The sequence below is a fragment of the Eptatretus burgeri genome, chromosome 1 (assembly GCF_056783735.1).
Source record: "Eptatretus burgeri isolate ZD-2024b chromosome 1, Ebu_testis_v1, whole genome shotgun sequence".
In the NCBI taxonomy this organism is placed as follows: domain Eukaryota; kingdom Metazoa; phylum Chordata; class Myxini; order Myxiniformes; family Myxinidae; genus Eptatretus; species Eptatretus burgeri.
The window spans coordinates 108,456,653-108,465,460 of record NC_140961.1 but is presented as its reverse complement, the minus strand read 5'-3'; the positions used below and the strand labels follow the sequence as shown (position 1 = coordinate 108,465,460).

Here is an 8,808-nt window from a genome sequence, read left to right as displayed (position 1 = left end):
ATCAGTGCATATGCCCCACATATGGGGTGTGAGATGGAGTATAAAGAAGATTTCTGGAGTGAGTTAGAAGAAGTGGTGGAGAGTGTATCCAAGGATGAAAGAGTGGTGATTGGAGCAGATTTCAATGGACATGTTGGGGAAGGGAATAAAGAGGATGAGGAGGTGATGGGGAGGTACGGTCTCAACAAGACAAATGTGGAAGGGCAAATGGTGGTAGAGTTTGCAAAAAGAATGGAAATGGCAGTGGTAAACACGTATTTCAAGAAGAAGGAGGAACACAGGGTGACATACAAGAGTGGAGGAAAGTGCACACAGGTGGATTACATCTTAAGCAGGAGATGCAACCTGAAAGAGATTAGTGACTAAGGTTGTGGCAGGGGAGAGTGTAGCTCGACAGCATCGATTGGTGGTCTGTAGGATGACTTTAGAGGTGAGGTTGAGGAAGAGAGTGAGGGCTGAACCAAGGACCAGATGGTGGAAGCTGAAGGAGGAAGACTGTTGCGTGAAATTTAGGGAGGAGGTGAGACAGGCGTTGGATGGTGGTAAAGATGGGTGGGATGATTGGGCAACGACAGCAGAAGTTGTGAGGGAGATAGCTAGGAAGGTACTTGGTGTGACATCTGGACAGAGGAAGGAAGATAAGGAGACTTGGTGGTGGAATGAGGAAGTACAGGAAAGTATAAGGAAGAAGGGGTTGGCGAAAAAGAAGTGGGATAGTCAGAGAGATGAAGAAAGTCGGCAGGAGTACAAGGAGTGGCGTCGAAAAGCAAAAAGAGAGGTGGCAAAGGCCAAGGAAAAGGCAGATGACGAGCTGTATGAGAAGTTGGATACAAAAGAAGGGGAAAAGGATTTATACCGATTGGCAAGACAGAGGGACCGAGCTGGGAAGGATGTGCTGCAGGTTCGGGTGATAAAGGATGCAAACGGGAATGTGCTGACGAGCGAGGAGAGTGTGTTGAGAAGGTGGATGGAGTACTTTGAGGAGCTGATGAATGAAGAAAATGAGAGAGAGAGAAGGTTGGAAGAGGTGGAGATAGTGAATCTGGAAGTGGGGTGGATCAGTAAGGATGAAGTGAGGACTGCTATGAAGAAGATGAAAAGTGGAAAGGCCGTTGGCCAGATGGTATACCAGTGGAAGCATGGAAGTGCTTAGGAGAGATGGCAGTGGGGTTGTTAACCAGATTGTTTAATAAAGTCTTGGAAAGTGAGAGGATGCCGGAGGAGTGGAGATTAAGTGTACTGGTTCCGATTTTCAAGAATAAGGGTGATGTGCAGAGCTGTGGAAATTACAGAGGGATAAAGTTGTTAAGCCACACCATGAAGTTGTGGGAAAGAGTAGTGGAAGCTCGGTTGAGAGGAGAGGTGACGATCTGTGAGCAGCAATATGGGTTTATGCCAGGAAAGAGCACCACTGATGCGATGTTTGCTTTGAGAATGTTGATGGAGAAGTATAGGGAAGGCCAGAAAGAGTTACATTGTGTGTTTGTGGATTTAGAGAAAGCTTATGATAGGGTGCCAAGAGAGGAGTTGTGGTATTGTATGAGGAAGTCGGGAGTGTTGGAGAAGTATGTGAGGATCGTGCAGGATATGTATGAGGACAGTGTGACAGCGGTGAGGTGTGCGGTAGGAATGACGGACCGGTTTAAGGTTAAAGTGGGATTGCACCAAGGATCGACTCTGAGCCCTTTCCTGTTTGCAATGGTGATGGACAGGTTGACGGACGAGATCAGACTGGAGTCTCCATGGACCATGATGTTCGCGGATGACATCATGATCTGTAGGGAGAGTAGGGAGCAGGCTGAATCGAGCCTTGAGAGGTGGAGGTACGCACTGGAGAGAAGGGGAATGTTAATCAGTAGGAGTAAGACGGAGTACATGTGCGTAAATGAGAGGGAGGGTGGTGGTATGGTGCAGTTGCAAGGAGTTGAGGTGGGGAAGGTGGATTGGTTTAAATACTTGGGATCAACTGTCCAAAGTAACGGAGAGTGTGGGAGAGAAGTGAAAAAGAGAGTGCAGGCAGGATGGAGTGGGTGGAGAAGAGTTGCAGGAGTGATTTGTGACAGAAGGGTAGCTGCAAGAGTGAAGGGGAAAGTATACAAGACGGTAGTGAGACCAGCTATGTTGTATGGTTTGGAGGCGGTGGCACTAACAAAAAGACAGGAAGCAGAGCTGGAGGTGGCAGAGTTAAAGATGCTGCGATTCTCGTTGGGAGTGACGAGGATGGATAGGATAAGAAATGAGTGTATTAGAGGGACAGCGCAGGTATGACGGTTTGGAGACAAAGTGAGAGAGGCGAGATTGAGATGGTTTGGACATGTGCACAGGAGGGAAACGGAGTATATGGGGAGAAGGATGTTGAAGATGGAGCCGCCAGGCAGGAGGAGAAGAGGAAGGCCAAAGAAGAGGTTCATGGATGCGGTGAGGGCGGACATGCGGGTGGTTGGAGTGTCAATGGAAGATGTGGAGGATAGAGCAAAATGGAGACAGTTGGTCTGCTGTGGCGACCCCTAACGGGAGCAAGCCGAAAGAGGAAGAAGAGGATATATATATATATATATATATATATATATATATATATATATATATATATATATATATATATATATATATATATATATATATGTATATATATATATATATATATATATATATATATATATATATATATATATATATATATATATATATATTGTTGCAGATTCGCGTCCGCCGGCGTGCGAACGGCCACGTAACTCGAATCGCGGCACGTCGCCCACCGGACGGACAATCCCGTCGTGACCCTCTCGGACTAACGCCGGGAACGAGTCACGGGTGGGCCTTAAATAAAATAGCTGGCGCTAGGACAGACATGCCGGGGGCACACTCATATTTACAGTACATCTTAACCTTAACTTACAAATTTTACACTAAACCATGGCCCAGGATCAATGAACTCTGCAAAAAGAAAGCAGTTAGCAGGGAGCCAGGCTGCTCACATGCAGTCTCTGGCTCAAACAATGCAGGTGACAGGGAACGTGGCCAGCTGCTCACGCGCAGTCCAAGGCCTTCCCTTTTGAACTGAACGCAGTGAACCACAACGGTGCATGGGCTGCACAAACGTAGTCTCCGTGCCAGCTCAAGTGGCACACGCAATGAACACAACGAATGGATGGATGAATGGTTTGAACTGAACGCAGTGTACCACAACGGTGCATGGGCTGCACAAACGAAGTCTCCGTGCCAGCTCAAGTGGCACACGCAATAAACACAACGAATAGATGGATGAATGGTTTGAACTGAACGCAAACACGGTGCACGGGCCGCCACTGCAGGCCCGTGTTGTAGCTGCCAACAGGGCAGTTCTCGCAGCTTGCAAACTGTTGCCTTGCGGATCCTGGCGCACATGGAAATGAACAGGGGGGGGGGGCAAAGCAAAAATTGAACGGGGCTGGTGAACAGGGGCAGTGGGCATGGCATGGCAAAGGCAGCAGGCAAACACAGCCCGCAGAAGAAGGCCGCTGCAGGCAAACACAGCCGGCAGACGAACTGGCCGGCACAGGCCTTGAAGAAAACAGCTGCAGACGATCCGGCCGGCACAGGCCTTGCAGCACAGCAGCTGCAGACGATCCAGCCGGCACAGGCCTTGCAGCAAAACAACAGCTGCCGATGAAGTGGGCCGGCCTTTGCCTTGCAGCAACGCAGCCAGCAGATGAAGCTGGCCAGCCTTTGCCGTTCAGTGGAGGTTGGTGGAGGGAGTGCGGTGGTGCTGGCCACTCGGAAGGCGGGCTCGGACCCACCCTACGGTCTCCCTCCCAACCTATCGCCTTTGCCTGTCACTGTCCATACCCACTCCCTTAATTTGTCCAAACCCCAATTTAGCCCCAACTTATTTTTTTATTTTTACTTCCCCACTATAAATCGTCCCCTAACCCCCTGTACTGTCCTTGTTCGGCTAACCTATCCTGTCACCTAGCCTACTCCCAACCCCTACGTTCCCTTCCCGGAGGGGAATAAGGGAGAGCTACCGTCCTGTGCCGAGGCCCACCGAAGCCTCAGGATGGCCTCCCCAGAGTTCAGCGATCTATAACCAAAGTGGGTCCAGCGGCCCACAATGAGAGCGAGGGGATGGATGGTGCGGAGGGGTACACTTCCTAATCTACCCTTACCATTTAACTGTTAAACTACCCCGGGGCTTTCAACAAGCGCCTCTCGCTTAAACTATTGGTTCTAACAACCCAGATTCCCGTCGCCTGTGTTGGTGTCCTCACAATTTCGGGCCTCGCCCCCCAATTTTCTCTCCGTGCCCTCACACGGTCTCATGGCTGGGACACGTGGCTCCCTTTGGCAGGCACGACCCTCTGCCGAATCTCCCGCTATGGCACCCCCGGGCACTACACTGCCTCCGAGCCGACCAGCTCCCTAAACACCGGGGAGTGCCCCCCATGGCACCTCCCCTGAAACGCACACGTGGCAGGCTGGCTTCCCAGGCCCCTTTCCGAGGGTCACCCGTGCCCACAACACTGCCCACGCGGCTAATGGCGCCCCGGGCCCCCGCACCAAGCAGGCGCACCCGTGCCCACTACGCTATCCCGGCCCCTCATGGGCCCTTGGCCTACTACGGCCGACTAGCCTGGTGCCCGGGGTACCCACTCAGCGATACTCACCTTTCGCAGCCACGCTCCCAGCCCGTCAACAGGGCTCCTGCACCCCTCCAAACGGGTTTCGAGCCTACACTCCCACCAACAACAAAACAACCTCCATTTTTGTTAATTTGACTAACCCAGCTAACTCACTCTACACTGACCCCGGGGTCCCTTGGGCGGGAGTCACTCCTCCCCCCAATCACTCATCGCACCATGCATTCCAGACTCGCTCCATACACACAGACCCGCTGGCCTCACTCACTCACCAAGCACATGCTTCCACTTCACTCACCAACTCTTCAACACACTCACCGCTGAACTCTGCCATCCTTCTAACGACATCCCCTAACTAACTCGTGCTCCCACGTCGTCCCTTATACTATAGCAGGTTCCATTTAACACTACGTAGCTAAACTACGTCCCCGCTACACATCCACAAGTCTGTCACTGTCTCCAAATAAAATCATTTTATTTCCCATCCTAAATCTGGCTACAATCCCTCTAACTCATCCATTCCACGGACTCCATGAGGACTTACCCCTGCCCCATGAAGTCGGTCTAACTAAGCTAACCCTTCCCCCTAACTAGTTTCCATCCTGTGCCCCGGTCAAGGGGCTCTTCCACCCCTTGCCCAGGATTCCTGTGCACCCGAAAGTGAGGCTTGCTTTTTTTTTTTTTTCCCTACATGCGCAGCACCAGCGCAGCAACTCACAGCTCGTGCACTTTGCACCTGCCCGTGACGTCATGCAGCTGCACGTGTACCTCGTCCCTCCTTGGACGGTACCATCCGGCAGGGATACCCCTCCTGCCGGATTCCAACCCCACGTGCAGCCATGACGTCACCGTGCGCATAAAAAAAACACAAGCCCCACGTCTCGAGGGGTTCCCCACGCGAACACATGTGCTTTGCCCGTTGGAGCTTAACACACACGATCGCGTGGAGAACCCGTCCGGTCCAAATCCATAATCCTGCCTAAACTTTGTCCGTCCGCGGGATCGGCAGATCCACCGCGTGCGTTTCCGGACCGGGACTTCACTCTCGCAAGCGAGCACGTGGGGGTCTCGTGCGTTGCACAGCACGGACCTCGTGCTCACTGCTGGGTGAACCCGGCACGGTCCCCGAAACAACTACAGCCGCTACTCGGCTTTCTTTCCTCTCATGTCGCCGTCTCAGTCTCCATTCCACACACGCACTCCCGCGTGTTACGATGCTCACACTCCACACCATTAAACTCACACCGGGAGACGCGGCTGCATGTTCACACATGCCGACCGACATCTCCCTTACATACCGCTCTCTCACACACACAGTCTCCCTTGCACTCGGCCGTTCACTCACGCATGCCATCTCCCTCGCACACGTGGCTCCACTCACTCGCGGCCTTCCACTCACACGTGCCATTTCCCTCACACAAACCACACCACTCACACACGCGGGGGCACTCACCCGCGGTGCCTCATCCACACACCGTCCCTCACTCACACACGCGGGGGCACTCACCCGCGGTGCCTCACTCACACACACGGCGACACTCACACACGGTGCCTCATCCACACACTGCATGCTGGGAAGCACGTACTCCGGCACAATCGCCACCACACCACTCACACACGGGGACGCACTCACACCTTGCATCACACACACCGAGACAACCACACTGGGGATTCGTGTCCCCACAAGGGTCTCCAGGGCCTCTATACCCCCCAAGCTTTCCGTGCACCCGTTCGCAGCACTCCTCCCCTCAACCTCGCAAAGCACGACCGAACTCACCTGGTCGTGACTCGCCTCAAGGGGGCATACTCCCTCCCCTCGTTCCTGGAGGAGGCCATCCAGCTGCTCGCACTGGGTCCCGACACGCTCCGCGAGCTCAATCTCACTATCCTCCACTACCTCCGTGTGTGTGTGTGTGTGTGTGTGTGTGTACGTCTCTAGCCTTGTCATTATCATGCAGTCTCTCCTCTATTTTTTTTGTCTCCCGTGTGTCTATACATTTATAAGTTTCTGTTGTCCCCTCCTGTCTATTAGTCTCCGCTTCTTTCTGGCGTTTTTCCCTTATCTTTATGTAGGTCAACCTTGCTTTCTCTTTAAGTCGCTCCCGTCCTTCCCTGTTTTTCACTCCTTGCTCTTTCACGATCTCCGCGTACCTCATCCTTGCTTTCCGTATTAATTGTTCTTTTCTCTCCCTCCCAATTACTTTCACCTCGTCTCTTGTCTCCCGAATTATTTTCTCCTTACCTGCCTCCACCGCGGGCCCGACAGCCGTTGCATCCCTCCCAGCTCGTTCGCTCCCACACGTGGAGTCGCCATTTTAAGCTCCCTGCTGATGGCCTTCATGCCCGCCTGCAGGCATCGGCCCATGTTCTGCGTCTCACCCCGCAGCTCTTTCATTTCTTCCTTCATTTGCTTGTTCATTCCTTTCATTTCGTTTTTCATTTCATTTGCGTTTGTATCCATCTTTTGTGCATTCGCATCCATCCTCGCTGTCATTTCCGCATTCATTTTTGCCAGCATGGTGAATAGCTGGGCCATATCGGGTGCGCTTGAGTGAGCCGTTTCGGCAAGGATCGGGGGGTTTTGGTGGAGAGGGGGAGGGGAGGTGTCATACACCGCGGCCGCCGCCGCACCTATTTCGGGCTCTGGGTTCAGTTGGGCGAGTTCGTTTTCCTGTACAACCAACATTTCCTGCACGGGGATTTCATCCTGGACCATGGATTCTACACATTCTACATCCATTTCTAATACCCCCGGCTCCCGCTCGGCTTGAGACGCCATCTTGCTTCTCTTAAAGGGTTAATTTAGCTCGCTCATAATTTGGAGGGAATCGGGGGTCGCTCCTCTCACCCCTGGACCGATTCCCGTGAATTTAGCTGGAGACAGGAGAGCCCGTTTTCGCGTTCTCCGATACCAGTGCCGCGAGGAGGGCGATGAATTTATATCGCACGACCTGACACCAGTGTTGCGGATTCGCGCCCGCCGGCGTGCGAACGGCCACGTAACTCGAATCGCGGCACGTCGCCCACCGGACGGACAATCCAGTCGTGACCCTCTCGGACTAACGCCGGGAACTAGTCACGGGTGGACCTTTCGGTCTCACCACGATCGTGCCAATCGGCCCCCGCGTGGGATAAGGTTGCTCGCCAAATTCGACCTACCTAAGTACCCACACGGAGGGTAGACCGGGCGATCGCACCTCGCCGCAGGTCGACTTCGGACACGGGCCACTTTAAGCGACCCGTTCCGTACTATCGGGATAACCGAGCGGTGTTATTCGTCGGCCTCGACGGTTCGATTAATTATGGGGCGTTTTAGCCCACGACCAACCCTTTACGTGAAGCAAGATGGAGATTCAATGAAAGAAAAGACGAAGCGAAGCGGGAAAACAGTTCAACATAACTCACATTTATTTTGCGATGAACGGGAAGCACACATATACAATTACACCAAAAGCACATGTAAAAGGAGAAGAAACACAATATTACACAAAAAGCAAATATAAAAGAGAAACACAATGCAGAGCTATCCGACTACCGAGCACACGGCAACACTTATACAATTTTACTTCACAGACGGCGCCGACAACACAGATACCTAAAGCAAAAGAAAAAGAACCACCCTCCAGGATGAGGGGGGTAGGCGGGCCTGGGGCCGAGACCGTGTCGGGCCTACCCGTCTGATGATGAGACGCAAAGTGGCGGTGGCGCCTCAACTCCGCGGGCCTCGTGGACAGTGTCTGGTAGGGGGTGGGAAAGGGGCCCCCTTGTCGCACTATCTCAGCACGGGGGGGAAACAGGAGGGGGTTGTTGATGCTCGGGGGGGAGGAGGATATCACCCTGTCTCGGGTCCCGCGACGAGCGTCTCCACCTCGACCTCGGTCGCGCCGCCGGCCTCTCCCTCCGCAGCTCCCCAACTCCGACGCGAGCACCCCCTCGATCGCCTTCGCCGCCGCCACCTCTCCACAGCTCTGTCCTCTTCACTCTGACTACTACCACTTCTTCCCAGCTCCACCGACAACTCCCAACCGCGAACTCGAACTCCTTGACTGACGAACGCAGCCGTTTATATCCCCCGTGGCCTCGCTCCCCCACCTTTGACCCTTTACCTCCGACCCTTCACCTCTAACTGGCTCCCCATTGGACCGAGGAAAAGTGGGCGTGAATGCTTTTTGATCCATGAATTTGCATATAG

The 8,808-nt window shown here is 53.2% G+C and overlaps 1 pseudogene; it reads left to right on the top strand.

Moving 5' to 3' along the window:
- Nucleotides 1-8,808, top strand: part of LOC147035146 (uncharacterized) — a 115,771-nt pseudogene that overhangs the window by 23,169 nt on the left and 83,794 nt on the right.